The 7,137-nt window shown below is 45.7% G+C and overlaps 1 pseudogene across 1 annotated transcript in view; it reads left to right on the forward strand.

Annotated features, from left to right (window-relative positions):
- Nucleotides 1-5,096, forward strand: part of LOC146869450 (lymphotoxin-beta-like) — an 82,464-nt pseudogene extending 77,368 nt beyond the window's left edge. The window contains exon 4 of the transcript XR_014959808.1: nt 4,529-5,096. The product of XR_014959808.1 is annotated as a lymphotoxin-beta-like (transcript). The remainder of the gene's footprint in view (nt 1-4,528) is intronic.
- Nucleotides 5,097-7,137: the final 2,041 nt, after the last annotated feature.

Genomic DNA, 7,137 nt, shown 5'->3' on the forward strand with positions numbered 1-7,137 from the left:
CAAGCCTGGTGCATCCAGGAGGTTGGGTATACCTCTGAAGTTTAGGGGTTTCCTATTGACATGAGCCCATGATATTCCCCTAGCAGGACACCTAGGCCAGAACAAAACTTGGAACAGAATTGTCCCTCACTTTCACTGGCCCCACATGTCTGAAGACACAAAGGAGTTTTGTCGCTCCTGTGTAACCTGCCAAGCCAGTGGCAAGGCAGGTGGCACTACAAAGGCCCCCCTGATACCACTACCTGTGGTGGGGGTTCCCTTTGAAAGGGTAGGGATTGACATTGTTGGTCCCATGGATCCCCAAACAGCATCTGGGCACAGATTTATACTGGTGGTTGTGGATTATGCCACCAGGTACCCAGAGGCAATTCCCATAAGGACCACTACAGCACCTGTGGTGGCAAGAGCTCTCTTGAGTGTGTTCTCAAGAGTAGGCTTTCCTAAGGAGGTAGGATCTGAGAGGGAGGCAAACTTCATGTCTAGTTACTTGACTGCTATGTGGAAGGAGTATGGAGTGAACTACAAATTTACCACACCCTATCACCCACAATGCAATGGTTTAGTTGAAAGATTCAACAAAACCTTAAAGGGCATGATTAAAGGTCTCGCAGAGAAGCTTCGGCGAACATGGGACCTTCTGTTGCCCTGCCATTTAATTGCATACAGGGAGGTGCCTCAAAAGGGGGTTGGCTGCAGCCCATTTGATCTTCTGTTGGTCACCCTGTCAGGGGTCTATTGTGTTTGGTGAAGGAAGGATGGGAGTTACCTCTCAAGCCCCCAAATCAAGACATAGTGGACTATGTACTTGGTCTCCGCTTCAGGGTGGCTGAGTACATGAAAAAGGCAACCAAAAAGCCTGGCATGACCAAAAGGCTGTACTGACTGTTTACCAGCCAGGACAGATAGTGTCGGTGTTGGAGCCTGTGGCCCCAGCAGCCCTCCAGGACAAATGGAGTGGCCCCCATACAATAGTTGAACAGAAAGGGGAGGTTAACTACTTGGTAGACCTTGGAACCCCTAGGAGCCCACACAGGGTTCTTCATGTCAACAGACTAAAACCAAATGTTGACAGGGCAGACATGGGCTTGCTCATGGCTACTGATGAAGGACAGGAGGAAGAGAGTCACCCACTCCCTGACCTGCTTTCTCAGAACCCTGATGATGGGTCAGTTGATGGTGTAGCCTTAGCAGGCAGCGTCACTGCCAAGCAGCAAACTGACTGCAGAAACCTTCTCAGCCAGTTTAGATATATGTTTTCTCTGACTCCAAGTCAGACCACCTGGTGCACTCATGAAGTGGACACTGGGGACAGTCTACCTGTGAAGAATAAGAATTACGGGCACCCTGATCATGTCAGGGACTGTAGAATGACAGAAGTCCAAAGGATGTTGGATTTGGGTGTGATTGAACCCTCAGTTAGCCCTTGGGCTAGTCCAGTAGTCCTGGTACCTAAACATCACACCAGTGGTGGAAAAAGAGAGATGAGGTTTTGTGTAGACTACAGGGGTCTCAATGCAGTCACTAGGACTGATGCCTATCTCATCCCCAGGGCAGATGAGCTAATAGATACTTTGGCCTCAGCCAAGTTTCTAAGCACATTTGACCTGACAGCTGGCTACTGGCAGATCAGACTAGCTGATGATGCAAAGCCAAAGACACCATTTTCTACCCCTAGTGGGCACTATCAATTTGAGGTAATGCCCTTTGGTTTGAAGAATGCACTTGCCACTTTCCAAAGGTTGGTGAATCAAGTCTTTGCAGGCCTGGAAGACTTTAGTGCAGCATATCTAGATGATATTGCTGTCTTTAGCTCCACCTGGGAAGATCACCTGGTCCACCTGAGGAATGTTTTGGAGGCCCTGCAAAAAGCAGGCCTAACTATCAAGACTACTAAGTGCCAGATAGGGCAGAGTCAGGTTGTGTACCTGGGCCACCTTGTAGGTGGAGGCCAGGTTCAACCATTGCAGAGCAAAATCCAGACCATAATGGAATGGGTTGCTCCAACTACCCAGACTCAGGTGAGAGCCTTCTTAGGCCTGACTGGGTACTATAGAAGATTTGTCAAGGGGTATGGATCAATAGTGACACTCCTGAATGACTTAACTTCTAAAAAGATGCCCAAAAAGGTTCAGTGGACAGCTAGCTGTCAAAAGGCATTTGATGACCTGCTCCCATTCTGCAGCGTCCTGACTACTTCAAGAAGTTCATTGTCCAAACAGATGCATCTGAATTGAGGGTAGGGGCTGTACTGTCACAATTGAATGATGAAGGTCAGGATCAGCCAGTAGCTTTAATAAGCAGAAGGCTGACCCCTAGAGAGAAACGTTGGTCAGCCACTGAGAGGGAGGCCTTTGCTGTGGTTTGGGCTCTGAAGACGTTGAGGCCATACTTGTTTGGTACTCACTTCCTTGTTAAGACAGACCATAAGCCCCTCTTATGGCTAAAACAAATGAAGGGTGAAAACCCCAAACTGCTTAGGTGGTCCATTTCCTTACAGGGGATGGACTTTACAGTGGAACATAGACCTGGGAGTAATCATGCCAATGCAGATGGACTCTCTAGGTATTTCCACTTAGAACATGAAGACTCAACTGGTCACGGTTAGTTTAATGTTCCTGCGATTTGGGGGTTGTGTAGGAGAGTAGGATCTGCTTCACATGGGTACCCCCACTTTTTGCTGGTGTTTCACTGTTTTTCGACCTTAGTCTGGCTGTGGCCCTGCTAATTTGGACCACAGCCTAGCTGCTTCCTCTCTAAAATGGTTTGCATGTACATTAGGTACATATCTAATTGGATTCTAGAGTGCCTTATAAGCCCCTAGTATATGGTATACTATGTACCTAGGGCATAGGTACCTCAGAGGCCTACCAGGGACTGAAGCATGTATTATGCCACCCCTGGGAAGCACTCCAAAATGGCACCCCAGTTCTGCTACGGCAGCCTGGGTAAGGGTGTGCTTGCACCCCTTACAGTGGTATAGGCTACCTATATCACTACCATTGCACACACATATAAAACCTATACGTCACTCCTATGGCAGGCCTTAACAATCCTGAAGACAGAGTGCTTGGTTTTTATGTGAGAGGGTGCCCCTGCATGAGCAGAGCCCCTCTGCAGTGTTCGGAGTACCTCCTCTGATGCCGTTTGTGGTGCAGCCTGACCATATACTCTTAAGTGAATTATAACCTCGCAGTAAATGCTAACTTTGGGATGGCTGCATGGTAACATGTTGTGTTTGGTGTCAAACTCTTTGGAATACTACCCCCGTGCCAGAGCACATTAAAGCAGCAATGTAAAAACAAGTCAAATTGTCAACATACAGAGTAAATGTATTGTTTCTCCTCCATCCACGCATGAGCATAGCTGCAAAGTAGGCCATGTCGTGTCTGACGCCTGTAACCACTTTTTGCTATTAGGCGACTTAAGTTTGGGATTTGTAGTTTTGCTTTTAGCATTTTAGATTTGGGTTTACAATCCAAAGCATGACAAATGCTGCTAGCCAAACACCACGGCCTGGATGAGGGTGGCATGCACGACATGGGGCATCTTTCAAATGATAAAGACTTGTGCATGTATACGAGTTGTGCTTGTCTGTATTTTTCCTTGTGTATTACCAGCACATGTGAGTGCATTTGCTGTTTTAAATATGGATCAACCCTTAATTGAAACTGTGAAATGTGGGAGTGTGCTGAAGCCAGCAGAGTGGCTTAGAGTTGGCTGTTGCTGCCTTTTGCTCCAACATACCAATGCTTATTATTCTATTTCTCTACATTTAATTTAGAACATTTAACCCTCAATAGCTGTAATGTTATGCTGTATTTCCCAGGACACGTGATATATAAGTAGTTAACAGCCCTCTCCCTCATTAGAGGCCCTGGAATGCGACTTTGGCCTATGTACCAGGATAGGGTCTTTACCATCACAAAACACTCAACCACGTTACCGAGTGCCCCTCTTTGTCTTCCAAAATTTCAGAATGTGAGTAATTTATCCATAAGATGATCAGATGACTGAGCACACAGTGCTCCACTGCATTGCTTTAGTTTAACACCCTAGTGCATTGTGGTAGACGCGGTCCTCCTTTACTTAGATTCCAAATAAAGAAATTCACCTAAAAACAATGATTTGTAAGATGATGGTCCAGGACTTGAGTGCTGCATCCTTGATGGCAAGGGGTGACCTTACTTATCCAGTCTAGGTATTTTTCATTGCATTCTGGTTCTTGTGGTCCTGCTTTTACAATAGGGACATTAATGTAAGCTTGAAATCAGGACTGGCAGTGATGTCCAAGACTGATATGGGGTAAATCGACACACCTCTAACATCACCCTATGCCCACCTTCTACAAATCAATGCACCACCCTACTTCACATTATCATGTGCACCCTGTTGCACATCACATGTGCTGTGGAAGAGCCACCCCCCTCCCCCACAGTAACTCCATATTTAATCACCATGGAGTTTTTGAGGAAAACACTGAAAATGTAATTTATTGAACAACATTTTGCTTTTGTTCCTTTTCTCCCAGGGATGGACCCAAGCAACTTAAACCACAAGAAGACTTTGGTGTGGAAACGGGTCTTCTCAAACCACGAAGCAGAGGACAACAGCTTCTCCTTGGTGATCCCGCGTGCCGGGTTCTAATTTGTTTACTGCCAGGTGGGATTCCGAAACAACAGCTGCCACAGCAGTGGAAGCTCATTGACTCTATACAGCCATCTCTATACGTACCATACCTCTTACAACAAGGACATCCTCCTGCTGCAGGCCATGGAGACTGTATGCAACTATGGAAACCACGGCACTGTCTGGTACACCTCCATCAACCAGGGGGCCTTGGTACAACTTGAAAAGAATCATCGCTTGTCCGTCAGGGTCAGTCATCCTGATCTGGTGGACTACCGTGAAGGGTATACCTTCTTCGGGGCTGTGGTGGTGCCATGATGTGGATAACAGAAACAGAAAACCCACATATTGTCTTGAGGACTATGAACCAAAAATGTATTTATGGGCCACCTGTGAGATTTACATTTTAGCGGCAACTTTGGAAAATCAGACACCAGGCTAAAATATCTAAGTGTTGCTTCATAGCAAGTCAGTGCCATGCGTAAAGTCGCTGCTTGATGTTGGTGTTCAGGATGAACCACGTGTATTAGGGGCGGGTTGGTACTGCTGTAGTCAACCGTGAGGAAATGAGGAAGCTCCTATATCATGATATGCAGTGTTGTTATCTACACCCACCATCCTGAGGTCTTCTAGCTCACTCCAGAACTCTTTAAAGCTCTGCAGAGTCTCCCCTCTCAGCCTCACACACCGGGTGCATCTCTGCACTGGCATTCAGCATTACTCCCACACCATGCAAAGCTCCTCCAGTGCTACATGCACACTCCTGGCTCGCCTATGAATATCATCAGAATTCGCCTTCATACACCCTGTATAGCTACTCACAGCTCACTTCCATCGACCCGCACACCCAGGGGGTCTTCAGACCCTTCATAGCACCCAATGAAGATCCTCATAGTCCGCATCCGAAAGCCTCAATCTTCCAGTTTGCATCAATAAACCGTACAAAAGTGGTACAATTTCAACTGATACTGCTCCATGGACTTTAACTCCTCCTCGCCACTAAGATTTTATAGGCTTAGCATCCTATCGCTTGTACTGTCAAGGATCGACTATGGTAACCCCCTTCTATGTGGAATACTGATCATACATCTAGCTAGACCCAAGTCTTCCCTCCATGCAGCTGCCAGGCTGGCTACTGGCAGGAGAAGGTTCGACCATCTTAGGACCTGATTCGTAAAGGTGTACTTATACCTATAGCCTAAGTTTACAGCTAAAGTCTGAATTTAGACCTGAAGTCTAAGGGCCCGGTTCACAAAGGTAAACCTAGACTGAGTTCTAAGTTTAATACTTTTTGGTATTCACAAAGGTAAGTTACTGGTAGTAACTTTACTACGAGTAATTATACTAGCAGTAGCTTTACTAGAAGTAAAGGCGCCAGATGTGCGACCCTTACATAGTTGACTCGCAAATTTCGACTCGCAAAATGCAATTTACCACATTAATATTCATGAGGCAGGTGCTATTTGTGACCCCATTAGGAATGGCTAGCACTCTCGGGGATGGTGGCCTGCTGGGGTCAGCAGACCACCATGTCTGTGACTGCATTTTTAATAAAGCAGTTCTTTTAAAAAATGCAGCCTGTTTTCTTTAAAGGAAAACGGGATGCATTTAGGAAAGAAAAACGAAACGTTTGTTTCATTTTTTTAGAGTAGGCAGTGGTCACTGGGACCACTGCCTGCTCTCAAAAAATATTTTCGCACACACCCAAAGGGTCCCCTGGGGACCCCTTCCCGTTGCGAGTGGCTTACCACCTACCTGAAGTAGGTGGTAAACTGCAAGTGCAAGTGTTTTGCGACCGCAAATGCGGTTGCAAAACAATGATACATTGAAGTGCGAGTCACTATTAGGAGGGGACGCCCTTCGCACGCCCCTTCCTAATACCGAGTCGCAAACCCTATTTTGTGAGTCTGTATTAGCTTACCGCAAAATAGGGTTTGTACATGAAGCAGACTAATTTTGCGGTCGCAAACAGCTTGATTTCCCGTTTGCGACCGCAAACAACGGTTGTACATCTGGCCCAAAGTTACTAGTAGCATCTTACCTTTGTGAATACCAAAACGTTGTAAACTTAGACTTGAGTATCAAATTTAGTCTTAAGTCAAAGTTTATTACTGTTTGGTATTCACAAAGGTAGGTTACTACTAGTAACTACTACTAATTTTACTAGTAACTTAACTACTAGTAAGTTTACTAGAAATAAAGTGACTAGTAGTAACTTACCTTTGATAATAACAAACAGTAGTAAACTTAGATTTATGTTTACCTTTGTGAATCGGGCGCTGGCTAATTGGCTTTACTACTGATAACTGGTTTTGTACATCAGGACGAATTCGGTGTTTACGCCAGAGAAATTGACTAGATTGAACTTAAAATGACTAACAAGTTAGCATGTTACAACGGCAAATGAACCCATTGCCGTACTGTCGCTCGATATTAATATAGCCTTTGGCTTGGTAGACTAGGAGTTCATGCTTTGGGTGCTATAAAGACGGGTTTGGACCTCATTTCATG

This window comes from Triturus cristatus, chromosome 1_1 (genome assembly GCF_964204655.1).
Source record: "Triturus cristatus chromosome 1_1, aTriCri1.1, whole genome shotgun sequence".
NCBI lineage: Eukaryota > Metazoa > Chordata > Amphibia > Caudata > Salamandridae > Triturus > Triturus cristatus.